Source organism: Phyllobates terribilis, unplaced genomic scaffold (assembly GCF_046119375.1).
Source record: "Phyllobates terribilis strain yellow unplaced genomic scaffold, ASM4611937v1 Scaffold_1__5_contigs__length_1240528914, whole genome shotgun sequence".
Classification (NCBI taxonomy): domain Eukaryota; kingdom Metazoa; phylum Chordata; class Amphibia; order Anura; family Dendrobatidae; genus Phyllobates; species Phyllobates terribilis.
In genome coordinates, this window is record NW_027362761.1 from 1,009,694,267 (window position 1) to 1,009,721,663 (window position 27,397).

The 27,397-nt window shown below is 44.2% G+C and overlaps 1 pseudogene; it reads left to right on the plus strand.

Moving 5' to 3' along the window:
* The first annotated feature begins 15,701 nt into the window (after positions 1-15,701).
* Positions 15,702-27,092, plus strand: LOC141163544 (dead end protein homolog 1-like; annotated as a pseudogene).
* Positions 27,093-27,397: the final 305 nt, after the last annotated feature.

Genomic DNA, 27,397 nt, shown 5'->3' on the forward strand with positions numbered 1-27,397 from the left:
AGATCTTTACTCACAGTTGTTGCAGTCCAGATTACAGGTACCAGAGCAATCTCACCCGTCGTGCTGTGCGTACTCAGTGAGGGGCTCAGTCCACCCCCAGATAGCTCCGGAGTACTTAGCAGGACCCCCTTCTGTGTGTCCTTTCTCTGGCCTTCTCCCTGCACCTCACACCCAGTGACACTTCTATCCGGTATCCTCGGGCCTTGGCGGGCGACTTGTGTTCCGTCCCCTGGGTCCTATGTGGCTACCTTCTTAATGAGACTGGTGTGGACCTTTGCCTGCACTACATGAAATGCTGCAGCCTCCGGTTTCTAGTTGAGCCTTGCTGTTTCTCCTCTAGTTGAGGGACCGGTTCCCCTTATCTGGCCTGACCCCTCTACCTCCTGGTAGCAGCAGGAGTATGGGTGGCCTTCTGTACGGCCCGTAGCCCTTGGGTCCCTTCGGTTCCTGGAGCCTTCCTGCTCCCACTCCTCTCTTCTCTCCTTCAGTCCTGGGCCTCCCAGGCTAGGCCCACCTCCGGAGCAGAGCCCATGCCGAGCCTCTACTCCTGTCACTTTTCCTCCTCTGACTGGCTTGCTCTTTCTAAGATGGCTTCCTATTTATACTCTGCCTGTCATGTGCTCCCCTAAGATGCTCCTCTAAGCACCCACTACATAGGACCCTCCCACCAGCTAGGGACCTGGGACTGTGCTCTCCCTAAGGAGCAATCTCGCCCTACACCCACTGCGGGTATGTGTTGGATGCAGGTGTTAGGGTCCCGAGCCATACGCCTTCCTTACCTGAGGGTGAGATACCACACCTCTGGGTGAGATGTAGTAACTCTGTGGTGACTGAACCCTCAGGGGCGCCACACATCCTTCTGCACAGTTTTGAAATGGCGACGAAGATGTTTAGTGCTGACGACGATGCCATTATCAGCATGACTATTCCGGTGATTTACATGCTGGAGCACACATTAAACAGAATTCAGAGTCAGGTGGTGGGACAAGAGGAGGTGGAGGAAGTAGAGGAGGAGTCGTATGCGGAAGGGATAACATCTCCAAGGTCCAGACGGTTGGCAGCACCAAGGCGGCAGGCATGGGAGGGTGGGGGAGAGGGATTAAGGTGCAGGAGCCGAGGAAGAATTGGAGGATGAACTGGCGATGGGCATGGAAGACTCATCAGATGAGGGAGACCTTGATCACATTTCTGTTGTGCGAGGTTGGGGGGAGAGGGCAGAGGAAGGGAGCATGATTCTTACCTCGCTACCAACACAACAAGGACTTGGTCCTCCTGGATGCACAAGACACATGAGTGCCTTCTTGCTGCACTACCTGCAACATGACCCTCAGATTGCAGTATTCGAAGTAATCCCGACTACTGGGTTGCCACACTCTTAGATCCCCGGTACAAAAGTACATTTTCCGAAATAATTCCTGCCATAAAAAGGGATTGACGCATGCAGGAGTATCTGCAGACGCTGTTGCAGAATCTTACATGTGCTTTTCCACAAAACACCAGTGGTGCACGAAGTGAATCTCACAGTTCTAACTTGCCAACCGTGGGACTGTCGAGTCTTCATCACTCAAACCGTAACAGTAACACAGTATCTACTGGTAACAGCAATTTTATGGAATCGTTTCACCACTTTTTTAGACCATCCTTTGCAAGGCCACAGGAGACAAGAAGTCTGACAAATAGTCAATGCCTAGAGAGGATGGTGCAGGAGTATCTCCAAGTGAACATCGAAGCCATGACTGTGTCACTGGACCCTTGCTCATTTTGGTATTCCAGTCTGGAAAAATGGCCGGAGCTCGCCACTCACGCCTTGGAGATCTTGTCATGCCCTGCAGCCAGTGTTCTCTCTGAACGTGTGTTCAGCACTGCTGATGGTGTGCTGACAGATAAGCGCACGCGGCTGTCCACTGAGAATGTAGACAGACTCAGGTTCATAAAGATGAACAAATCATGGATTCGCAAGGACTTTTATAACCCTGGGTTATCCTTGGGAGACTAAAAGCTTGAGGATTTGGTAATATCACCTCACCAACCGTTTTAAGCAATTGATGACACTTAACCCTAGAACGCATGACCATAAAAATATACACTTTCATATACCTGGGACCTTTTAGGCCCGTGTGCAAATAACATGGAATAACTCAAACTCAAATGACAAACAACTATATACATGAAGAATACCTAGAGTTTCAAAATTCTAACTAAAGTAATCTTGCAGAAAATAGAAAACAATTAACAGGGCGGGACTGCGAGGCCCCAGGTATGCGTTCTAGGGTTAAGTGGTGTCTGTGCCACAATTTTGGGAAAAAACGGAGACTCTTTTTGGTGTCCCCTTGCTGTGTCTTACGTGACGCTGGCATCGTCAATTCCAGGTGGGTTGGGTCGCTCCCCCCCCTTTTAACTGTAAGAAACTACATACACTATGGCTTGGGGTAACACAGATGGTTGAGTCTGAAGAGCTGTTTACTCAGAGGTCTGCTCCAAATCTTCAGTGTCTGCTAGTCAGTGTAGAATTTTTAACTGCATCTAGCCTAGGCAATACTTTGGGCGTAGTAGCCCAGCTGCGAAGCAAGCTGCACCGCCTGTGTATCTAATAAGAATTTTTAAATGCATCTAGCCTAGGCAGACTGTGGGGACCCCCAACCAAACCCAGACGCTCAGCCCCCCTACCGCCCCCCTTTCCTTGACAATACAATAATGTAACTCTTACAACTGGATGGGTGAGGATCGGTCACAGCTTTATTAACTCTTTATACTCATTCCATTAGAAAGGCATTTTATTTCTAAAATAATTCAGCTTGTTGCAGCATGCCCTGGGTCTCCACTCCGGCAACTTGGCCAACAAGTGTAACTCTCCAACATGTCCTTTCTATTTCCAGGCCACGGAGGATCCTGCGTACTCGTATGCAGGACTGTGACCCCCACCCATCACTCTTAATGCTTGTTCCACTCCGTCCTGGAGTCCTGACAGGAATATGTCCAGTCCAATACCCATTAAGTGAACACCGTCGGGCCATATGAGGCCTGCTTTATCTCCTTCCAGTTGTCGGTGTCGTACCACTACACCGCCTCTGTCTCTTCTAAATTTTGCCATCCGAATATTTATTACCCGCCTTGTCCGTTCGATGGCCCTGATGTCTCGCGCACCTTGCCATACCGCTATCGGCACAATCTCTGACCATACTATAGTTAGTTTTGTGAAAAATTCTCTGAAGCGCTCAGTGTCTAGTTTCATTATTGCCATTAGTTATGCGCTCTTGTGATGACCTAGGTTGTTTCCCCCGGCCTGTATAACTAAGATGACCGGACATCTTGCCTCTCTCCCTACCTTGATTACCTCCATTAGCACCTGTGGCCATAGCAGGCCTCTAATACCTCTCCAGTTGAAATATGTGTTATGAAACTCTAATTTCCTCCCGCCTGGGCGGACTTTCGCCCTTTTTTCTGCCCAATATATATACGAGTGGCCTATCACCCACACTGTTGGCTTAGCGTCACCTGTTAAAGAAACAAACCACGTTAGGATAACAAGTCCGGTCTTATGTATCTTGCCAAACACGTGGATCGCCATCTCCCTATGAGTGTGTCCCGTAATCTTTGGGGTGGTTCCCTGCCGATGTTATGCATTTATTAAATATAGCTTGGAACTGGTATCTTGATAATGGCGTTCCATCAATGTGTGATAGGAAGAAATTACTTTGTGATCTGATGGTTAGATATGTTTTTACTATTGTTACCCGACTCAATGTACCATTTGTGGGTTGTAGAAGTACCCAAGTGCCCCTGCCCGCTGGAACCGTTTTCGATTTGTGTATGCGTAGACGTATTGCATTATTGGCTATGACTACGTTCTGATGTAATAAGCCTCCACTGGTGGTAATTTTGGATTGAGGGACTAATTCGCTTATGCATAGCACCCCGAAGAAGGCGATCACAAATGCAGTAGACAGTAGTGTTGCTTCAAATTGTGAGTGTCATGTTAATTGTGTTAGGGATATGATGTGAGAAATCAGTTTTAGTGACACGGGACGGGACATCTACACTCCTGACTTGGCTGACCCCTTTTCCACCCTTTTATGGATTGTCTGATGATGAATCTTTGTCACATCTCCCCAATTCAGTAGTTGGAAGTGAAATGCTACTCCGGTCAGACACCGCTGCGCTGATGCCCCTGATATGCCCCTCATTATTAGCTGCTGGAGAAATTCTATGGTGACTTGTGATCTGGCTTGTTCACATTGGCCAACCTGTCGGCCTGCTACTAGTCGTGTCCACTCTTCCCATGCCTTACCTTATGCTTGCCACGTCGACGGGGCAACTGACGCTCTGATTAATGGCATCAACTATTCGCCACTAGATCCCATAGAGAAGGTGGGCAACTGTTGCCCGATGGGTGGGCGTTGTGGAAGAGTTCTGTGAAAATCTGCCAATTGAATTGTTATAAAGCGTTAGCAGCAGCTTTAGACCCCTCAGCATAGTGGCTAGCGCGGACCCATACATTGTGTTTTAGGCACAGGAATGCTACCCTGGGTAGTAGGCCTAGCACTGGGAGAGACGATGATGCCATCTTATTAATGCAGTGCGCTAGGCTGGTGTTTTTTGTCATGAAGCGTATATTTTTGTAAGCCAGGAGCGTGCCCCATATTTCTATTGCTACCACTATTGGGAAGAAAAATTATTTTCAGGGCTAGATGCAGCTAAAAATTATTATTAATTTAAAAGCTGGTGGAGCTTGGTATAGATGGCCTAATACAATGAGTCCCACACACTGCTAGAAGGCCAAATATTTTTTCAGAGGTAGATGCAGAAAAAAATTATATTCAATTTGCAACCTGATGGAGGTCAGTATAGATGGACTAATAGAACAAGTCCCACACACTGCTAGAAGGCCAAATATTTTTTCAGAGCTAGATGCAGATAAAAATTATTTTTAATTTGCAACCTGATGGAGGTCAGTATAGATGGACTAATAGAACAAGTCCCACACACTGCTAGAAGGCCAAATATTTTTTCAGAGCTAGATGCAGATAAAAATTATTTTTAGTTTGCAACCTGATGGAGGTCAGTATAGATGGACTAATAGAACAAGTCCCACACACTGCTAGAAGGCCAAATATTTTTTCAGAGCTAAATGCAGATAAAAATTATTTTTAGTTTGCAACCTGATGGAGGTCAGTATAGATGGACTAATAGAACAAGTCCCACACACTGCTAGAAGGCCAAATATTTTTTCAGAGCTAGATGCAGAAAAATATTATATTCGATTTGCAACCTGATGGAGGTCAGTATAGATGGACTAATAGAACAAGTCCCACACACAGCTAGAAGCCCAAATATTTTTTCAGAGGTAGATGCAGAAAAAAATTATATTCAGTTTGCAACCTGATGGAGTTCAGTATAGATGGACTAATAGAACATGTCCCACACACTGCTAGAAGGCCAAATATTTTTTCAGAGCTAGATGCAGAAAAATATTATATTCAATTTGCAACCTGATGGAGGTCAGTATAGATGGACTAATAGAACAAGTCCCACACACAGCTAGAAGCCCAAATATTTTTTCAGAGGTAGATGCAGAAAAAAATTATATTCAGTTTGCAACCTGATGGAGGTCAGTATAGATGGACTAATAGAACAAGTCCCACACACTGCTAGAAGGCCAAATATTTTTTCAGAGCTAGATGCAGATAAAAATTATTTTTAGTTTGCAACCTGATGGAGGTCAGTATAGATGGACTAATAGAACAAGTCCCACATACTGCTAGAAGGCCAAATATTTTTTCAGAGCTAGAGGCAGAAAAATATTATATTCAATTTGCAACTTGATGGAAGTCAGTATAGATGGACTAATAGAACAAGTCCCACACACAGCTAGAAGCCCAAATATTTTTTCAGAGGTAGATGCAGAATAAAAGTATATTCAGTTTGCAACCTGATGGAGGTCAGTATAGATGGACTAATAGAACAAGTCCCACACACTGCTAGAAGGCCAAATATTTTTTCAGAGCTAGATGCAGACAAAAAATTATTTTGAATTTGCAACCTGATGGAGGTCAGTATAGATGGACTAATAGAACAAGTCCCACACACTGCTAGAAGGCCAAATATTTTTTCAGAGCTAGATGCAGAAAAATATTATATTCAATTTGCAACTTGATGGAAGTCAGTATAGATGGACTAATAGAACAAGTCCCACACACAGCTAGAAGCCCAAATATTTTTTCAGAGGTAGATGCAGAAAAAAATTATATTCAGTTTGCAACCTGATGGAGGTCAGTATAGATGGACTAATAGAACAAGTCCCACACACAGCTAGAAGGCCAAATATTTTTTCAGAGCTAGATGCAGAAAAAAATGATATTCAATTTGCAACCTTATGGAGGTCAGTATAGATGGACTAATAGAATGATGCTATGCCCAAAAGGTTTTACTTCACTAGGTGCAGTAAAAAAATTGGTATTCTATACACAGGTGGTGTAGCTTGCAACACAGATAGGGTACTCCACTGACTAACACACTCTGCAATAGGCCAAAAAGGATTAACTTTGCTAGATTTAGCCAAATGCTGTGAAAAAAACTTGCACAGCACTGGCACAGACCTGCCTGGCAAAAACTGATAGGAACTGATGTAACTTAGTCCTGAAAAGGACTGCAATTACAATTAGTCTTTACTCCCACAACCTATCTATTTAAGAGCACAGATCTGCCTGCTAAAAGTCGTAGGAAATGCTGTAACCTAGTCCTTAAAAGGACTGCAATCACAACTATTCCCTACTCCCAAGCTATCTGTAGATTTGTGCGAAAATTGGCATGAAATTAACAAGGTATAGCGCACACAGCAACAGCGGTGCCGTCTAACACGCAGCTGCAGCAGTGAGAAAATGGTGGCGACGGAGAAAATGGCTGGGTCTTATAGGGCAAGGACATGTGACATACACAGCCAATGACACATGCCCTTGCTTGTGTGAAAAAAAGCACTTCGCTCCGTGTGTGCTCTGCTGATAGGCTGACAGATTGCACCTCCCCACTGTAAATGCGGGAAAGAGGAAAAAAAAATGGAGATCTTCATTATTCCTGCAGAGATCCATCCCCTGCCCCTCCCCCCGCCCCGCTGTACACTCAAACTGCGTATTAACATTAATTTTCAGCATTACTGAGAAAAAATCCAGTTATGATTTTGGTGCACGAACAGTTATCGAACATAACCTCGAACAGCCGAATTTTTTTCAAATCGTTCGTGTTCGCCGAACGGCTTGAACACCGCCCAAAACAGCTCGAATTCGAGATTGGCGAACAGTTCAAGTCGAACAACGCTCATCTCTAATTATTACTGCCTACCGGTTTCTGCAGGCAAAACGGTGGTTTTGGTGTTTGTAGATAGATTCAATAAAATAGTTCACGTCATCGCTTTACCTGCACTTCCAAATGCCAAGACACTTGCTCATGTGTTTATAAATAAGATTGTGAAGCTTCACCGGGTTCCCTCTGATGTGGAGTCAGATCAGGGGATCCAGTTTGTTTCCAAGTTCTGGAAAGCATTCCGTTCTCGATTAGGGGTGCAGCTGTCCTTTTCTTCTGCATTCCATCCTCAGTGGAATGGACAAACCGAGCGCGTCAATCAGAATTTGGAGACATACCTCCGGTGTTTCATCTCGAAAAATCAGGAGGATTGGGCATCCTACTTATCGCTGGCAGAATTTGCCATTAATAATCATCGTCAAGAATCCACTGGTAGGTCACCGTTTTTGGTGCATACGGTTACCATCCACAGTTTAGTACTTTTAGTGGGGGAGGAGCTTTGACAGTTCCTGAGGAGGAGCGTTTTGCTTCTTGTCTCACTTTGGTGTAGCGGGGGGTTCTGCGTAATTTAAAGAAATGGGAGGCAGGTATAAACGCATGGCTGACAGAAAACGTGTGCTAGATCCGGACCTGAATGTAAATGACTTTGTATGGTTGTCTACCAGGAATATAAGGTTCAAATTTCCTTCTTAGAAGCTGGGAACTAGGTTTATTGGTCCCTACGAAATAACCTCCGTCATTAACCCAGCAGCGTTTCATCTTGAGCTTCCTCAGGCCCTTAAGGTCCACAATGGTTTCCACAGGTGCTTACTCAAGAAATATGTGGAACCTCTTGAGGCCTCACCTCTACTGCCACCATCAGTAATGGTTGATGGTAATCTAAAGTTTCATATTTTGATGATTGTAGACTCTCATCTCCAAAGTCATTCCCTACAATACTTGGTGCACTGGAAGGGTTATGGTCCATAGGAGAGGATGTGGGTTTCAGCATCAGAGGTGAATGCTCCCAGGTTGGTTCGTTCAGTCCACACCTCTTATCCTGAGAAACCTGGTCCTGAGTGTCCGGAGGCCAATCGTAGAAGGTGGGGTGCTGTCACGGGTGTGTCAGATGTGATAGACAGTCACCCTGCAGTTAGGTGCAGAAGATCTCTTCGTTTGGAATTGCAGACTCCTTCCTAAATCTGTCTCAAGCTAGGACCCATTGGCTACATCCCTCCTGCTCTAATTGACACCCAGGTCTGGGTGTATAAATAGTTTCACTTTGCAGAAGGGAGGGGCTGGCGATACTCACATGTTTCCTTGTGAATGCTTGGAGCTCTCATACTGAACTTCCTCTGTGGTGCTAGGAGGACGTTTGGAGTTATCTCTCTGAAGTCAGCTAAAGCTAAGTTACTTTCCTCCGTGTTTGTCTTCCTTGTTGTCTTTAGTTGTTAGTGGGGATCGACTAGTGCTCATCCCACCCCCTTTCCTATCCAGGGCCAAGCACTAGGGAAATAAGGGGTCTAGGTTCCTTTGCGGAGATTGATGAGGAACCAATATAGGGATTGTCAGGGGAGGCAGGTTGATATCAGATCAGCCTAGGAGGTCTCCACTCCCCCTTATACCTAGAGTCAGGGCTCCTTTCCCCCTTCCCTTTGTCTTGCACTTAGTCTTTCCTACACCTTGCTTGACAGCCATCCTGCAGAGAAACTGAGGAGTGCATGCTTGTGCTGAGCTCCTCAATGACTCGCGGGCCATCAATAAGTTGAGCGGGGTTCATGTCATATGAACACCATTAAACTCATTGACGTCATCACGAGCGTGACAAAGTTTTCACGCTTGCTGTGCCTGCAAATGACGTCAGCGCATGCATGATGAGAACTCTCCCTTGCTCACGCTCCATTCACCTCATTGGCGTCAGCGCGGGCGTAGGAAATTTCTCATGCTCGCGGTGATGTCAATGAGTTAAACGGCAATCATATGACAAGAACCCCGCTCAACTTATTTATGGCCCACGAGCCACTGAGGAGCGCATGCGCTCCTCAGTGTCTCTGCAGGATGGCAGGCTGGATGGTCGTGTCAAGCTGCTATGCAGCCTGCCATCTAAATGTAGCGGAGCTGGACCAATCTTGGGACACATGAGTAATGTTCTTCACGTCGGAAAGGTGAGGATGAGGTACAGTACAGATTAAAAGTTTGGACACACTTCATTTAAAGATTTTTCTTTATTTTCATGACTATGAAAATTGTACATTCACACAGAAGGCATCAAAACTATGAATTAACACATGTTGAATTATATACTTAACAAAGAAGTGTGAAACAACTGAAAATATGTCATATTCTAGGTTCTTCAAAGTAGCCACCTTTTGCTTTGATGACTGCTTTGCACATTCTTGGCATTCTCTTGGTGAGCTTCAAGAGGTAAACACCGGAAATAGTCTTCCAACAATCTTGAAGGAGTTCCCAAAGATGCTTAGCACTTGTTGGCCCTTTTGCCTTCACTCTGCGGTCCAGCTCACTCCAAACCATCTCGATTGGGTTCAGGTCTGGTGACTGTGGAGGCCAGGTCATCTGGCATAGCATCCCATCACTCTCCTTCTTGGTCAAATAGCCCTTACACAGCCTGGAGGTGTGTTTGGGGTCATTGTCCTGTTGAAAAATAAATGATGGTCCAACTAAACGCAAACCGGATGGAATAGCATGCCGCTGCAAGATGCTGTGGTAGCCATGCTGGTTCAGTATGCCTTCAATTTTGAATAAATCCCCAACAGTGTCACCAGCAAAGCACCCCCACACCATCACACCTCCTGCTCCATGCTTCACGGGGGGATCCAGGCATGTAGAGTCCATCCGTTCACCTTTTCTGCGTTCCACAAAGACACGGTGGTTGGAACCAAAGATCTCAAATTTGGACTCATCAGTCCAAAGCACAGATTCCCATTGGTCTAATGTCAATTCCTTGTGTTCTTTAGCCCAAACAAGTTTCTTCTGCTTGTTGCCTGTCCTTAGCAGTGGTTTCCTAGCAGCTTTTTTACCATGAAGGCCTGCTGCACAAAGTCTCCTCTTAACAGTTGTTGAAGAGATGTATCTGCTGCTAGAACTCTGTGTGGCATTGACCTGGTCTCTAATCTGAGCTGCTGTTAACCTGTGATTTCTGAGGCTGGTGACTCGGATAAACTTATCCTCAGAAGCAGAGGTGACTCTTGGTCTTCCTTTCCTGGGGTGGTCTTCATGTGAGCCTGTTTATTTGTAGCGCTTGATGGTTTTTGCAACTGCACTTGGGGACACTTTCAAAGTTTTCCCAATTTTTTGGACTGACTGACCTACATTTCTTAAAGTAATGATGGCCACTCGTTTTTCTTTACTTAGCTGCTCTTTTCTTGCCATAATACAAATTCTAACAGTCCATTCAGTAGGACTATCAGCTGTGTATCCACCTGACTTCTGCACAACACAACTGATGGTCCCAAGCCCATTTATAAGGCAAGAAATCCCACTTATTAAACCTGACAGGGCACAGCTGTGAAGTGAAAACCATTTCTGGTGACTACCTCTTGAAGCTCATCAAGAGAATGCCAAGAGTGTGCAGAGCAGTCATCAAAGCAAAAGGTGGTTAATTTGAAGAACATAGAATATAAGACATATTTTCAGTTGTTTTACACTTTTTTGTTAAGTATATAATTCCACGTGTGTTAATTCATAGTTTTGATGCCTTCAGTGTGAATGTACAATTTTCATAGTCATGAAAATACAGAAAAATCTTTAAATGAGAAGGTGTGTCCAAACTTTTGGTCTGTACTGTAGGTTCATTATTTTGTTTTTATTACAGGTGACATTGAGTTCGGCGTAATGGGCGTAATGGTACGTTGAGTTTAATTTAGAATATTAAAGGACCTGTGTGGTTATTTCAAATAAATGATTTTTTTCTGGGTGTGGGTGTTTTTATTTCACATTTCACTTTCGCAATGGGGTTAGTAATAGGGGAGTGTAATAGATGCCTCTCCATTACTTACCTGGGCTTGATGTCAGCTGCCAATATAAGCTGACAACAACCCCAACCCTATAGCCCCACTTGCCACTGCTACACGGCAGTGGGCAGAGCGAGGCTAAGTACCAGAATTGGCACAACTTATGGATGTGTCATTTCTGGATGGCTGGGAGCTGGTGTTTGTAGTCTGGGAGGGGCCAATATTCATGGTCCCTTCCTAGGCTACTAATATCAGCCCCTAGCTGTCTGCCTAGCCTTTGCTGGCTGTTAAAATAGGGGGACCACACGTCAATCTTTTTTGGGGGTCCCACATTTTAATAGCCAGTATAGGCTAATTATACAGCTGGGGGCTGATATTATTAATAGCTCCATGGGTATTACCCCCTTCCCAGGCTACAAATATCTGCCCACAGCTGTCCGCTTAACTTCTGCTGTTGTGTAAAATTACTGGGAACCCCACACCATTTTTTTTTAATTCTGTTATTTAGCAATAAATGACATGTACAGTAAGCAACACAGTCACTGTAATAATTATATATGTCACTGACATCTTTCTATCTAACTATTCTATGTATGTATAGCTATTCTCTCTATTCTATAATGCCGGGTACTGCTGTGAATTTACAGTACATGGATGATGACTTGTCAGGTTTCAAGGAGATGGGTGCATGAAAATTGGATGGCAATCGCATGGTCCGAGTACAGTGCAATTTTTTTCACACACCCATTGACTTGCATTGGCGAGTCTCGTCTGAGATATGCGGCTGGCTGTGATTTTTTTCTCAGTCCGATTTCAGCTGAGAAAAAAATTGCAGATGAAATGTGTCTCAAAGAATAATATTGGTCAGAGTGCAGTCCAATTTTTTATATGATTGTACTCGTCCATTTTTCTTATATGGGTATGATCCCTTAAAGTGATGTCTCACATATCTTTTTTCAAATATCTTTAATTATCTCCAAAAATTGCTGTACAAAAACGCATGCAAAAAATGCATGTAAAATGCACCAAAAACTCTGCAGTAAAGTGAATGAAAAACGTAAAGTGTCATGCACACATGGAGTATTTTTGATTTGCAGATTTGGTGCAGAAAATAATCATCAGCATGTCAATTCTCTGTGCATTTTTTGCCTGCATTTTTTCAGTGCATTCAATGGGTGAGAAACACAGGCAAAACGCACCAAAAGTCAAACTAGAAAATAATCTTCAGCATGTCAATTCTCTGTGCATTGAATGCACTTAGAAAACAGAGGCAAAATTGCGACAAAAAATGTGACAAAACCGAGGTAAAAATGCAGGCAATAAAATGCAAAATGGTTGCAAGGCAATGCAGGACGCTGCGGTGTCTGGCGCGGTGCAGTGGTGGGATGTTGGCCAATCTGCTGTTCAAACCAGCAGGGAGTGGCTGTCTGGGGATGATTGGGAGACATTCAACACCTGATCATTAGATGGGCTATTTAATCATGCTCCCAGCTCAGTCCTTTGCTGTTCATTGCAGTTCCTGTGAGCTTTGTGGTGAGTGGTGCTAGCATTACACTGTGTTCCAAATTATTATGCAAATAATATTTTCTCAGATTTTCCCAAATTACCTATATGAATTGCAGTCATTGTAATTTTCCAGTCAAATAACTATTAGAGTACAACTGAAAGGTTTTTGTACAAACTGCCTATGATAACAGTATATTTTTAAAAAAATAAAAAACTCAAACTGCACTCAAAATGCATGTTCCAAATTATTATGCACAGCAGAGTTTTCAACATTTTCATTTTAATAAAGAACAAAAAAATGGTCATTTTTGAAATTATAAGCATTAGCAAATTATTACAAACTGAAATCAGACAGTGTTCAACTCAAAACTTTATTCTAGGTGATGTTACATTTGCACATAGGACCGCTTGTTCGAAAGGAGCTTCTGAACTCTTTCATCCATTGAATTTGTCAGGTTTTGGATGGTTTCTGCTTCAATTGTTTTGCATGAGGACAGAATACCCTCCCAGAGCTGTTGCTTAGATGTGAACTGCCTCCCGCCATCATAGACATTCCTTTTGATGATGCTCCAGAGGTTCTCAATGGGGTTGAGGTCAGGGGAGCATGGGTGCCACACCATAAGTTTGTCCCCTTTTATGCCCATAGCAGCCAGAGATGCAGATGTGTTATGTGCAGCATGAGACGGGGCATTATCATGAATGAAAATGATCTAGCTGCGGAATGCACGGTTTTTCTTCTTGAACCATGGAAGAAAGTGCTGTTTGAGAAACTCAACATACATTATGGAATTCATCTTTACCCCTTCAGGGATCCTAAAAGGGCCGACAATCTCTCTCCCCATGATTCCAGCCCAAACCTTACTCCACCTCCTCCTTGTTAGCACCGTAACCGTGTTTGCATGGGGTGTCCATCAACCAGCCATCCTCCACTCCATCCATCTGGACAATCGAGTTCATTTTCATGCATGATAATGCCCCGTCTCATGCTGCACATAACACATCTGCATCTCTGGCTGCTATGGGCATAAAAGGGGGCAAACTTATGGTGTGGCACCCTTGCTCCCCTGACCTCAACCCCATTGAGAACCTCTGGAGCACCATCAAAAGGAGTGTCTATGATGGCGGGAGGCAGTTCACATCTAAGCAACAGCTCTGGGAGGGTATTCTGTCCTCATGCAAAACAATTAAAGCAGAAACCATCCAAAACCTGACAAATTCAATGGACGAGAGAGTTCAGAAGCTCCTTTCGAACAAAGGGTCCTATGTGCAAATGTAACATCACCTAGAATAAAGTTTTGAGTTGAAAACTGTTTGATTTCAGTTTGTAATAACCTGCTAATGCTTATAATTTCAAAAATGACCATTTTTTTGTTCTTTATTAAAAGGTTGAAAACTCTGCTGCGCATAATAATTTGGAACATGCATTTTGAGTGCAGTTTGAGTTTTTTATTTTTTTAAAAATATACTGTTATCACAGGCAGTTTGTACAAAAACCTTTCAATTGTACTCTAATAGTTATTTGACTGGAAAATTACAATGACTGCAATTCATATAGGTAATTTGGGAAAATCTGAGAAAATATTATTTGCATAATAATTTGGAACACAGTTTTGTGTTGCTATCTTTTCTGGGGTTTTCAAATTTTCCTTTCTGGTTACACTTCCTTGGATGCTTGCAGAGGTACTCACCTTGTTCTTGACTAGGCACTGACCGTGTCAACAGATGTGGCCCTGGGAAGGGCTCTGCCTAAGTCCCAATTCCATTTACTGGGAGCTGTGTGAAGAGTGTTCCCGGCCCTCAATGACTCACCTAGCTGGGCAGCTTGTGCCAAGTGCTGCACCTTTGTTGGTTTAGTGCCAGTCTTGCTGCATCCCACTTGAAAGCGCATAACAGAATAAACAGCCATATATACTGTATATATTAAAAAAATGGATCTGGTCAAGCAATTTACTGATCAGATGCAGGGTCTTCTGGTAATGCTCCAGGATTTGGCAGGCACTGTGAACAAGCATAGCCAGACACTGGCTCAGGGGATCCCCCCAACACAGACATGTTCTAACCCCTGTCCAGCAGTGCGGGTCATTCCCATAGAACCTAAGGTGCCCTTGCCTGATTTTTTTGTGGGAGATCGGAAACAATTTAATAATTTTAAGGAGGGGTGCAAATTATATTTCCAACTTCGCCATGATTCGTCCACTAATGAAGGTTCTCGGGTGGGTCTTATTTCCCTTCTTAAAGGGGATCCCCAGTCTTGGGCATTTTCATTACCCTCAGGTTCACCCATACTCTCATCAGTGGATGAGTTTTTTAAAGCTATGGGGCAGATTTATGATGAACCAGACCAGGTGCCTTTAGCTGAATCCCATCTTAAGGCATTGTGTCAGTGGAACCTCACTGTGGAGGACTACTGCTCCCAGTTTTGTAGGGGGGCCATAGAGACTGGGTGGAACGATACCACTCTTCATTGTACTTTTCTGTCTGGGCTTACAGAACATATTAAAGATATGCTAGTGCACCACTCTCCTCCCTGGTCATTGGATGGAGGCTACCATGACTTTAGCTATGCGACTTGATGGGAGAAGACAGGAGAAATGTCGTAAAAAATTGTCCCTCGGACCGAGTTCATCCATACCCTCTGCCGGTCCTAAGGCTGGGGGAGAACCAATGCAGCTTTGTGGAGTTGGTACCTCTCAGAAGTAAAGGCAGCAAAGATGGCACCGGTGGCTGTGTCTTTTGTGTGGTTCCTTGCGCTGTTTGGTTCATGAATGTCCATGTCTGGAGCTGTCGGGAAATGACTGTGCTTAACTGGGTTCGGGGATCCCCAGTTAGGCACTCAGGTACCCATAGCACAGAAATTACTTTTACCTATTGTTATCACATTTAACAGTAAGTGTGGAGGGTTATGCTTTTGTTGATTGCAGGGCTGAGATAAGTTTTTTAAATGCTACCATGGCCAAGAAGTTGGTCCTCCTTGATGCTTCTATAACATTATCTTTTCTTGATAATTCTCCCTTTGCCCAGAGTATTGGGTATTGCACCACCAAACCAGTATCTATTACCACAGGATGTCGGCATAAAGAAGAGGCATGCTTTTTTATTTTACATGATCTTCCTACTGCTGTGGTCTTAGGTCTCCCTTGGCTTCGCACTCATAACACTATTATTGACTGGCAAAGGAGAGATATTGCTAAGTGGTCCTCAAACTGCCAATTTCTTTGTATAAACAAGCCTCTTAAAATAGTAGGTTTCACCTTCCAGGTCCCATGGTATGTGGCAGAGTTCTCACAGGTGTTCTCCAAAGAGGCCTCCCAGAAATTACCTCCACATAAAATTTATGACTGTTCCATCCAGCCCATTAAAGGGGAAAAGTTACCTAAGAGCAAAATTTTTAACCTGTCAGAACCCGAGAAGCAAGCCATGAGGGAATATATTTGGGAAAATTTGAAAAACGGGGTTTATCTGCCCTACTAAATCCCCGGTTGGAGCAGGGTTCTTTTTTGTGGCCAAAAAGGATGGCGATTTGAGACCGTGTATTGACTACTGTGAGCTCAATCGCATAACTGTACATAATCACTAAACTCTCCCACTCATCCCTGACCTCTTTAACCAACAGGTGGGTGCAAGTTGGTTTACTAAGCTGGATCTCCAGGGGGCTTACAATCTTGTTTGCATCAAGGAGGGGGATGAGTGAGAAGGGCCTTCAATGCCCCCGAGGATCGTAATAAGTATTGTGTCATGCCCCTCTTCAGCTGTGTTGTAGATGCTTGTTTATTATATTTTCCATGATCTATTGGGTATTTTTATCATTGTTTACATTGATAATATCCTCATCTTATCCAGAGATCTGGCTGAGCATAGGGACCATGTGCATATCTTCCTGAAAAGATTGGAAGATCATTTTCTTTATATCAAAAAATAAAAATTTGTTTTCGAAGTGCAGGAGTTGTGGTTTCTTGGACTCATTCTGTCCCCCACAGGGTTTCAGATGGACCCCGAGAAGGTGAGAGACATATTGGAGTGGGCACAATCGGTTAATCTCAAGGGTTTGGAGCATTTTGGGGGTTTGCCAATTATTACCAGAGATTTATTAAGTGTTTTACCAAGGTGGAGAAACCCCTCATTAATCTTACCTATAAGGGGACAAATGTGTCTAATTGGGAACTGGAGTCCATTAAAGCTTTTGATACGCTTAAAAGGGCCTTTTCCTCCACTCCAGTTTTGGTCCAGCATGATGTCAATAAGCCTTTTGTGGTGGAAGTGGATGTCTCTGAGGTAGGGGTGGGAGCGGTGCTCTGCCAGGGTTCCACCAAGCTAACGCATTTGAGGCCATGTGCATTTTTTTCTCAGAAATTCTCTCCTCCAGAGCTCAATTATGCATTGGCAATTGTGAACTTCTTGCCATAAAGTTAGCTATGGAAGAGTGGAGGCATCTCCTTGAGGGAACTAAGCACCCATTCATGGTGCTTACTGACCATAAGAATAGGGAATACTAAGAAACTGAACTCGAGACAAGCCCAATGGGCCTTGTTTCTTACCAAATTAAATTTTTCAATCTTATACCTCCTTGGGACCAAGAATGTTCGGACAGATGCTCTCTCTCGGAGTCTTTGTTCTAGTGAGTCTGAAATGACGGAATCTGATTTCATTCTTCCAAAGGGCATTGTAGTCTGTCAGTCTTTTGATGAAATGTCCATCACTAACAAGCAGTTTTTATGAAAATCGGTGGTAGCATAATGATGTTATAACATTTTATGTACTTTATTTACCTGCTCGTATTCAGTCATAGGGGAGTGATTCTCACATTCAATCATGAGCGGCACCGCGTTCAGTTAGTGCTGGTGCAGCCCATGATATTTGAATACTGCTCCCGTCAAGCGCGATGTTTGAGGGGCGCATGCGCGATGTTTGAGGCATTTGCACACGTCGGGCTGCTGGTCCGACGCGTGCGCGCTGAGGCTGTGTTATTATCAGCTTCAGTGTGCATGCGCCGTCACTCGTGGCTCCCGGAACGTGTGCGGTCAATGCATCTTGCAGTCACCGTATGCACAGTGACACTACAGCGGTGACCACACGATACATTGACCGCGCACTCCCCTCAAACATCGCGCTTGCCAGGAGCAGTATTCAAATGTCATGGGTGTCAGCTGTTGAGCAGAAAGTATCGGTGGCCGTACTTGGGTAAGGATGATGAAGCTTATGTTAAGGCATGGGAGATCTGTGCCAGGAACAAGGTGCCTTGGGTCGCCCCAGCAGAGAAACCTCTCCCTTTGCCCATTCCTGTATGTCCTTCATCCCACATATCTATGGACTTCATTACAGATCTCCTTGACCCCAATGGTATGACTGTGGTGTGGGTTATTGTGGACTTATTTTCTAAACAATTCCATTTGGTCCCTTTGGCTCAGTTGCCCAGTGTGCAGGACTTGGTAGATTTGTTCCTTGTTCATGTGGTAAGATTACATGGGGTTCCTATGAATATTGTCTCCGATCATGAGTCTCAGTTTATCTCCAGATTCTGGAGGGCTTTCTGTAAATGCCTTGTGTCAGAACTCTTATTTTCATGTGCATACCATCCTCAAACTAATGGGCAAACTGAATGAACCAACAGTGTCTTGAGTCCTATCTAAGATGTTTTTGCTTGCCATGCTAAGCATGATTGGGGATCATACTAAACCTTGGCAGAGTTCGCCCTAAACAATAGACACCACGAGGGCTTGGGAATGTCTCACTTCTTCTTTAATCTATCCTAGGTCTCCATGTTTTGATGGAGAGGATGATGTACTTCCAGGGGTCTCTGATACTATCCACTGCCTCTGGAGGTTTTGGGGAGAAGCTCGTATGCATCTCAAGAAAGCAAGAGAGAGCATGAAGAGGCAGGCCGATAAGCACCGTCAGCAAGGTTGCAAACTCAGAGTGGAGGACAGAGTTTGGATGTCTACTTAGAACCTCAAGATTAAGATACCATCTCCTAAGATCGCTCCCAGGTTTATAGGACCATTTCCCATTATCGAAGTTGTCAGTAAAGTGGCTTTTTGGATAGGTCTGCTTTCCTCTATATGGGATCCCAATGTTTTTCACAAGACATTATTAAAGAAGGTGGTTACTCCGCTTGTGACCCAGGATCCTCCTCCTCCTATTCTGGTAGATAATACTGAGGAATTTCAGATAGAAAGTATTGTGGACTCTCATAGAGCTCAGATCTCCATTCAGTATTTGATTCATTGGAAGGGGTATGGTCCTGAGGAGAGGTCCTGGGCCTCGAGAAGTATTAAACATGCCAATCGTCTCATCACTGAGCTCCATAAGAGGTTTCCGGACAAGGTGGGTGGTGAGAGCCCAGAGGTCTCTCTTATGGAGTGGGGTACTGTTAGGAATCGTGGTTCTGTGCTCACACCTGGGCTTGAAGCAGGTCCTGTGCTATGCTACTCCAGTTTCAGGTGCCGCCATTCTCCTGGCTCTGGAGGCGGAGCTACCATGCGTGCATGGAAACTGTCCCAATCTTAAGCATTCTGGTGCTATAGGATTGTGAGGATGTGGGACGCCGTGTGTTTCACTGATTTCTCCAGTTGCCAGGCAAGCAGGATGCTGCTGTGTCTGGTACGGTGCAGTGGTGGGATGTTGACCATTCTGCTGTTCAAACTAGCAGGGAGTGGCTGTCTGGGGATGATTGGGAGTAGTGATGGGCAAACCCTCACACTAAAGTTCGGGGTCTGTACCGAACACCTACTGTTCGGGCACAGACCCGAACATGGACTTCCTAAGGAAGTCTATTTTAATGTTCGGGTTCGAGTGTTTCCCGCGGTGTCACTTGAGTGACAGCGCAGGACCCACAGGCTCTGATCGGCAGTAATAGCATTACCGCAGTCAGAGCTCCGTGGGATCATGCTGACAGGTGTCAGCATGATCCCACAGCTGTGAAAGTGACCCTCGGTAAAAAGCTTACCACAAGTTATAGGTGTCGGCTGATGGTACTACTACCGTGAGTATGTCCCAGAGATCAGTTTGTATGCTCCAGGGTTTACTCAAGGCAGGAAGCCACCATCTAAAGTTAAAACTGAGCCGAAGAAGTGATGAAATGGAATTTTGGAGGGTCAGACAGCAGGTAGTTAGTAGATGGAATGGCCAAAAAGGTGAGCAATGAGGTATGGCCTTTTTTCTTTTTTTAACCTTTTGCGAGTTTCTTACCTCTATGGCCACCTCCGCTGTTATCTGCCAGCTGTACAATTCTCCATGCCTCTATCCCGCGTTATCTCTGACCCATTGTTCACGATAGGTTATGACTTCCAGGCCTACTCACAGCTGGAGGCCTAGAAGGAACACTGAGCCACAACATCTGGTCGCAGACCCTGGAGGTCACAGCGCATGCGTAGTTAACTCCAGGACCTGTTCACAGAAGGAAGCCTTAGTCTAGAGTGGATACCAAGCTAGGGAGGTGTGGGGGACTGGACAGTGAACAATGATAACAGCGGGTGATAGTGGTGAGTATAAGTTTTTAGTTAATTTTTACATGTTCCATTTATTATGATCCCGGGTCTGAAGAGACCCCAGGATATAATAAGGGACATAAAATTTGCTGAGAATAACTTATTTGTGAAACAAATTTCCCAGGAAATTTCAAGTGAACAGATGAATAGACTAATTTTAATTTTGTCTAATCCGCTCATCTCTAGTTAAGATTTACTACTCTTACTAAATCTTGCAACAATTTACTGATGTTTGAGACAATCTGTTACTTCCCTTGATAGCACCAGAGGCACTTTACAACAGACTTTATGCAACATTCCTGCTAACTAGTGTTGAGCGATACCTTCCGATATCAGGAAATATCAGATCGGATTGGATCGGGCCGATACCCAAAAAGTATCGGATATCGCCAATTCCGATACCGGAAACCAATGCAAGTCAATGGGACACAAATATCGGAATGAAAATAAACCCTTTCTTTCCTTGAAGGTTAATTCTACATGAAGGAAAACAACTAACAATAATGTAGAATGCATTGGGGGAGGTGGTTGCCCAAATCGATGGGAACAGTGCTCACAGTGAAACATGAAAAGCCGGCAATTCAGCAGCGGCATACACCGTTACCCGAAAATTTAGAACAGAAAGAATAGAGCTTCACACATAGATTAGATAGATAGAAACATGTCAGTCACATATATATGAAGTACAGTGACAGTGTTGCTTACGGTACTTGTCATTTAGTGTAAAGGATTTATTTAAAAAAATATTAGTGTTTTCATGCACCGTCTCTTTAAAAAAGCCGGCCGGCAATTCAGCATCGGTACCCGACAATTTATAACAGAAAGATAGAGCATCACACATAGATTAGATACATAGAAACATGTCAGTCACATATATAAGAAGGACAGTGACAGTGTTGCTTACTGTACTTGTCATTTAGTGTAAAGGATTTATTTAAAAAAATATTAGTGTTTTCATGCACCGTCTCTTTAAAAAAGCCGGCCGGCAATTCAGCAGCGGTACCCGACAAATTACAACAGAAATAATAGAGCATCACACATAGATTAGATAGATAGAAACATGTCAGTCACATATATAATAAGTACAGTGATAGTGTTGGTTACTGTAATTGTCATGTAGTGTTAAAATAAAGGATTTATTAAAAAAAAAAATTGGCGTGGGGATCCCCGTAATTTTAGTCTCTAGCGGAGGTTAAGCAGACAGCTGGGGCAGATGTTTGAAGCCTGGGAAGAGGGTAATACCCACGGAGCTTCCCAGGCTACTAATATCAGCCCCCAGCTGACTACCTAGCCTTTACTAGCTATTAAAATGGGGGACCCCCCCAAAAAAATGACGTGGGGTCCCCCCTATTTTAATAGCTAGCAAAGGCTAGGCAGACAGCTGGGGGCTGATATTAATAGCCCAGGAAGGGTGCCATGAATATTGGCCCCCTCCCAGGCTAGAAACACCAGCCGTCAGAAGCCCCAGAAATGGCGCATCCATAGGATGCGCCAATCCTGGCACTTAGCCTCGCTCTTCCCACTGCCCTGTAGCTGTGGCAGTGGGGTAATAGGGTTGGGGTTGATGTCAGCTTATAATGCCAGCTGACATGAAGCCCAGGTTAGTAATGGAGAGGCGTCTATAAGACACCCCCATTACTAACCCCATAGTCAAAGTTAAAAAAAAACACAAACATCCAGAATAAAGTCCTTTAATTGAAATAAAGACACAATTCTTTATTGTTCTAAATTAAACCATACTTACCATCACGCCCATTCCAGCTGAAGCCAACGATCTCCTGCAATAAAAGAAAAATAATAAAGCAACATCATCCTTACTTTCCATGGTTCCCAGGACGGCTCCAGCTCTGCTACATCGAGATGACAAGCTGGACCGCAGCAGAAAGCTGCCATCCAGCCTGTCATCCCGCAGACACTGAGAAGCGCAGGCATGCTTGCGTTCCTCAGTGTCAGGCTGTGACACTCATTTGAAATAACTGGTGGGAAAGCGCAGAACGGGAAAGCCGGCGGTGAAGTCTTTTCATTTCCGGCTTCCCCGCCCAGGTCCTTCGCTCCCCGCTCCTTAGTGCTGTGCTCCCCGCCCGGTCCTAACTTATGATCGGGATGGGAGGTGGCGAGGGGAGTGGAGGATCAGGGTGGGAGGCTGCGGGGAAGCGAGTATGGGGCTGAGTGATTGTTTAAAAGCCGGCGGGCGGTAAAAAGCCGGCGGGCGGTAAAAAGCCGCTGGTTTTAAACAATCAGGAGAATTCTCCCACGCAGGGATGGCATTGAGATGACAGGCTGGATCGCAGCTGAGCGCTGCCATCCAGCTTGTCATCCTTCAGAGACACTGCAGAGCGCAGGCATTATGTGAACTTCCGATTCCGGTATCCGATATTGTAAAAATATCGGAACTCAGTATCGGAACTCCGATACCGCGAATATCGGCCGATATCCGATATTACAGTATCGGAATGCTCAACACTACTGCTAACGCGTTGATGATTACAACCTCTATTATGGTCACCTCTTTTTGGCACAAGTTTATCACCTTGCACACACTTGCAGTTTACACTTCACTCTTACTGTGTCACTGACCTTCACACACACAGGTATCCATCTTTTAACCATCTGGCTATCTTTTTTATTTAACTAACTAGTGTTCATTTCCCAAATAGGTAAAAGCATTACTTCTCCCATCTGGTCTGACAAGCCTCATCATCTTCTAATGGCTGCCATTTCTCTCATATGGATAGGCTGATCTCCTCAACCTAGGACAAGCATCAAACTCTACACCTAAGGTCTCTTTCACAGGTTAGTGTCTCCAGTGCATGTGGTGACAGTTTTCACATGTACTGGAGACACTGACACACATAGACTAATTCAAATGAATGGGTCTGCACTAGTGATGAGCGAGCATGCTTCCAACTACTTGGTACTCGCCCAAGCATCTCACAGCTCAAGATGCTCGACGCTCAGCGAGCACTTCCTGAATGCTCGGGCGAAAGCTTGAGTCCCTGCCCCGCTTGTTTGGCGCTGTTTGAACAGTGAATAAATATGCGGGAATTGCCAGCCACTCACTGTAATGCCGCAGCCATGTTGCTTGTGGAATTACAGTGATTGGCTGGCCACATGGCGTCATAGGGTCTATATCAGACCCTATGACCCTATGCTTGTCACAGACTACCCTTCAGACATGCAGAGTAGGGAGAGCTGCAGCTGAGTGAGGGAGAGAATTGATGGTTGATTTTGTCAGGTATTCCTCAGTCCTTCTAAGGACTAATTCAGGTGCATATATTTATTACTAGTAATAGCAGGAGTTAGGCAGGCAGAGTTTGTGGACACTGTATACAGCCGAATAGGGTTCATTGCACATTCTGTCTGCTGCTGTTACAGATATCCTTAGCCCTAGATATCAGGGCTCATTTTTTGCTCTTAATTCTGATTATTTGCTTAAAAAGCAATACAGTACATCATTTTACTGATCCATTTGCTTGTTAGCAAAATACAGCCCGATTTTTTTGATTTTATTCGCATTGCTGTATTGTGGAAGCAGAGAATCTTGTCCATTATCAGATGTGATCTCATATTACTGCGGTAATAGTCATGATATTTTTTGGAGCATGCCAAATATTACACTCCAGTTAATGTTTGCCAATTGTGTGTTGTTCAACCTATTCACACTTAGTCGCTGACCAATACCATATCTCTAACGCCACTGCCTAAAACTGTGGTCATCATACGTGATCCCATATTACTGTGGTAATAATAATCGTGATATTTTTTGAAGTGTGCCAAATATTACACTCCAGTTAAAGTCAGTTAAAGTCTGCCAGTTGTGTTTTGTTCAACCTATTCACACTTAGTCGCTGACTAATACCATATCTCTAACGCCACTGCTTAAAACCATGGTCATCAGACGTAATCCCATATTATTGAGGTAATAGTCGTGACATTTTTTGGAGAGTGCCAAATATTACACTCCATTTAGGCTATGTGCCCACGATGCAGAAATGCTCAGGATTTTTTCCTGAGCGTTTCTGCATCTCCCTGGCAGAAAAAACGCATGCGGGTTGTACATGCATTTTTCCTGCCAGGGACATGCGGATGTGAAGCGTTCTTCACATGCATTTCCGCATGCGGGTTGACAAGTGCTTTCCAATCAATTATAGCATCACTTGGAAAGTGCTTGTCAACTTGGTCACACTATATAAATCCATGCAACCTGCATGGATTTATATACTGTGACCTTAAAGAATGGTAAAAAATAAAAAAAATAAATCTATACTTACCTTCCGATGGCCCCCGGAGTCTTTATTCGCTCTGTCCCGGCAAGCGAAGACAAGGAGATCGGGGGCCATCAGAAGGTAAATATAATATTTATTTTTTATTTTATTCTTTTTTTTACAGGTTCTATGGTACCCAGGTCCAGAGGAGAGTCTCCTGTCCTCCAGACCCCGGTACCATCCGCACTTTGAAATGTTTGGATTCCGCATGTACAGATCCAGTGATGGGGAATCCAAGCGTTCCAATGAAAGTCAATGGCGGCAAAAATGCATCGCTTCTGCAAAATAATTGGTAGTGCTGCGTTTTTTTCCGCAATGATAACCTGCAGCGGAAATTTCCACAGCACATGCGGATTATCATTGGGGAACATGGCAGGCCTTCTACCATGCGTTTTTTAAGTGTTTCTGCAGCGTTTTTACCGCTGCGGAAATGCTTAAAAAATGCATCGTGGGCACACAGCCTTAAAGTCTGCCAGTTGTGTGCTGTTTAACCTATTCACACTTAGTCACTGACCAATACCATATCTCTAACGCCACTGCCTAAAACCGTGGTTATCAGGCGGGATCAGATATTACTGCTCTAATAATCCCAAATTTTTGGGGAGTGTGTCAGATATTACATTCCATTTAAAGTTCGCCAGTTGTGTGTTGTTCAAACCTAGTCACACTTGGTCGCTGACTAATATCATACTAACAGCCCACTGCCTAAAACCGTGTTCATGAGATGTGATCCAATATTACTGCCGCAATAATCGTGACATTTGGGGGAGCATGCGAGATATTAAGCTTCATTTAAAGTCTGCCAGTTGTGTGTTGTTCAAACCTATTTACACTTGGTCGCTGACCAATAGCATATCTGGGAACAATGTTGTTAGAGTATTAAGCCATTTTATTGACTAACAATAAAACATAAAATTTAAGCTAAAATGGATTTTGCTGGAAGAAATGTTAAGAAACATTCTTTGCAGCATCATGACTTGTATATAAGCCCAAATAGAAAAAAAAAAGTATGCACTGTGGAAGAGATTTTTGCGACCAGAATGTACATTCTATATAGAATCTATTTGAATTGCCCTTACCATTATTAAGGAGTGGGTTTCCTATACTGTTATTGCGTATGCAGCAATTCCAAGGGTTGCCAAAAATTAGGATACACTCCAATACACATTTGAAGAGACGTTAAAAAAAAACTTTAAAAACACAGCAGGATCTTTAGCATAAAAACAAGACTTGCCAATGTAACCTCAATGTAATCACATTCTACAGCTCCTGCACTTCCTCCTCCTCTTCGGCCTCCATCTCTGAAATGACCACATCAATTGCAAGCTGGAAGCACTGCATCAATGCCAAGCGGCAACAGGCTGTGCTGATGTGCTGAAGATAATATGCTTAGGTGACAAACCACACACTTCAGCAGAGTTATTGAAAGCTGTAACAGAGCAGACAGATCTGTGGCTCTCATCGCTGAACATACAGCCAGGCATGGTGGTGTGACAATGGCAAGAACCAGGTGATGGCTCTGAGGCTTGGTAACCTCGCACACGTACAATGGCTGACCCATGTGAGCAGCCAGTGCAGCCTGCGAGCCTCAGATATGGTTCAACTCTATGAACAGGAAAAATAAAGCTGTACTCATCGAGTGGATAAGGAGCTCTAATGTATCACTGGTGCAAGAGAATGGATAAAGGAAATATGGTGGCCCCCCTCCAGGTTAGGTTGGAGAAGCTCCTCCACATGGTTCTGAAATTGTTATTGGCAATATTCCTCAGGAGATGTATGAAGATGCATTGATGCCACTTTTTCACTTTGTGGGAAAGTTGTATGAATTTAACTTAATGATGACCTTCAGTGGCCTAAACCGTGGCTTTGCTTATGCACGTTATTTCTTAAACTGCATTGCAGATCAGGCCATTGTCCAACTCTGTAGTCATGAAATTGAAAGTGTAAAGATCTTTGTGTGTTGAAGCACCGAGAAGTGTGAGCTGATCTTGGATGGGCTGCCATTGCTTATGGAACAAGCTGCATTAGAGGACTTCATAGGAGAAATGACAGCCGGAGTAGATACAGTTTCCCTCTATGCCAGTCCTTTCACCAATCTAAGGAATATGGCTGTGGTGAAATACAACACTTACCAAGAAGAAGCCCTGGCTAAGAAAAGTCATTGTGAAGGTTATCGGAGACTATCTGGCTGCTTTTTTATTATGGACTGGCTCCAGCAATCTATAAGACTTAAGATGCAATCTGGCACCGTGGCAAAGCCCAATTCTGTTTTTCCTCTGATATCTAACAAACAGGTCATACTGGAGAAACTTGCACCTACTGCCAATGCCACTCAGTGTCTTCAGCTACTTTGTGAAAAACTAATGTTTGGGCAGCCAGTCTATCAAATAAAATTCCAGAGATATGGAAATTGTGGATAGTTTCGCTTCTGGTACTGGATGCTAATACCAAACCATGGCGTGTCATTCACTGGATATTTCTGGCTAGTTGGAAATAAGCTCATTCCCACAGAAAAGTACCAGTGTCAAGGAACAACAAGAGGATGTCCGGCGGACATGCAACTGGAGATAGAGGGGGAAGGAGGGTCCTAGCAGTAGGGAACAAGGAAAGGGGCACCTCCTGACTCCAACCTCTGTCTGTCCCTAAGCTCCCCTATCGTCCCTAGACAGGTCCTCCCCCCATGAGCGATCACGTGCCTAAACTCTCGCTGGCCCTGGACTTAACCTGGCTAGTGCGCAGGCCAGCAAGACACTAGTCTTACCACTACAATAGGGCAACACAAGGAAGGCAAGACAAGCAATGGGAAGATAACAACATAAAATAAGCCCTTGTCACACTAAGCGAAATCGCTGCTGAGTCACAAGTTTTGAAATGCAACAGAGACCTCAGCAGCGAT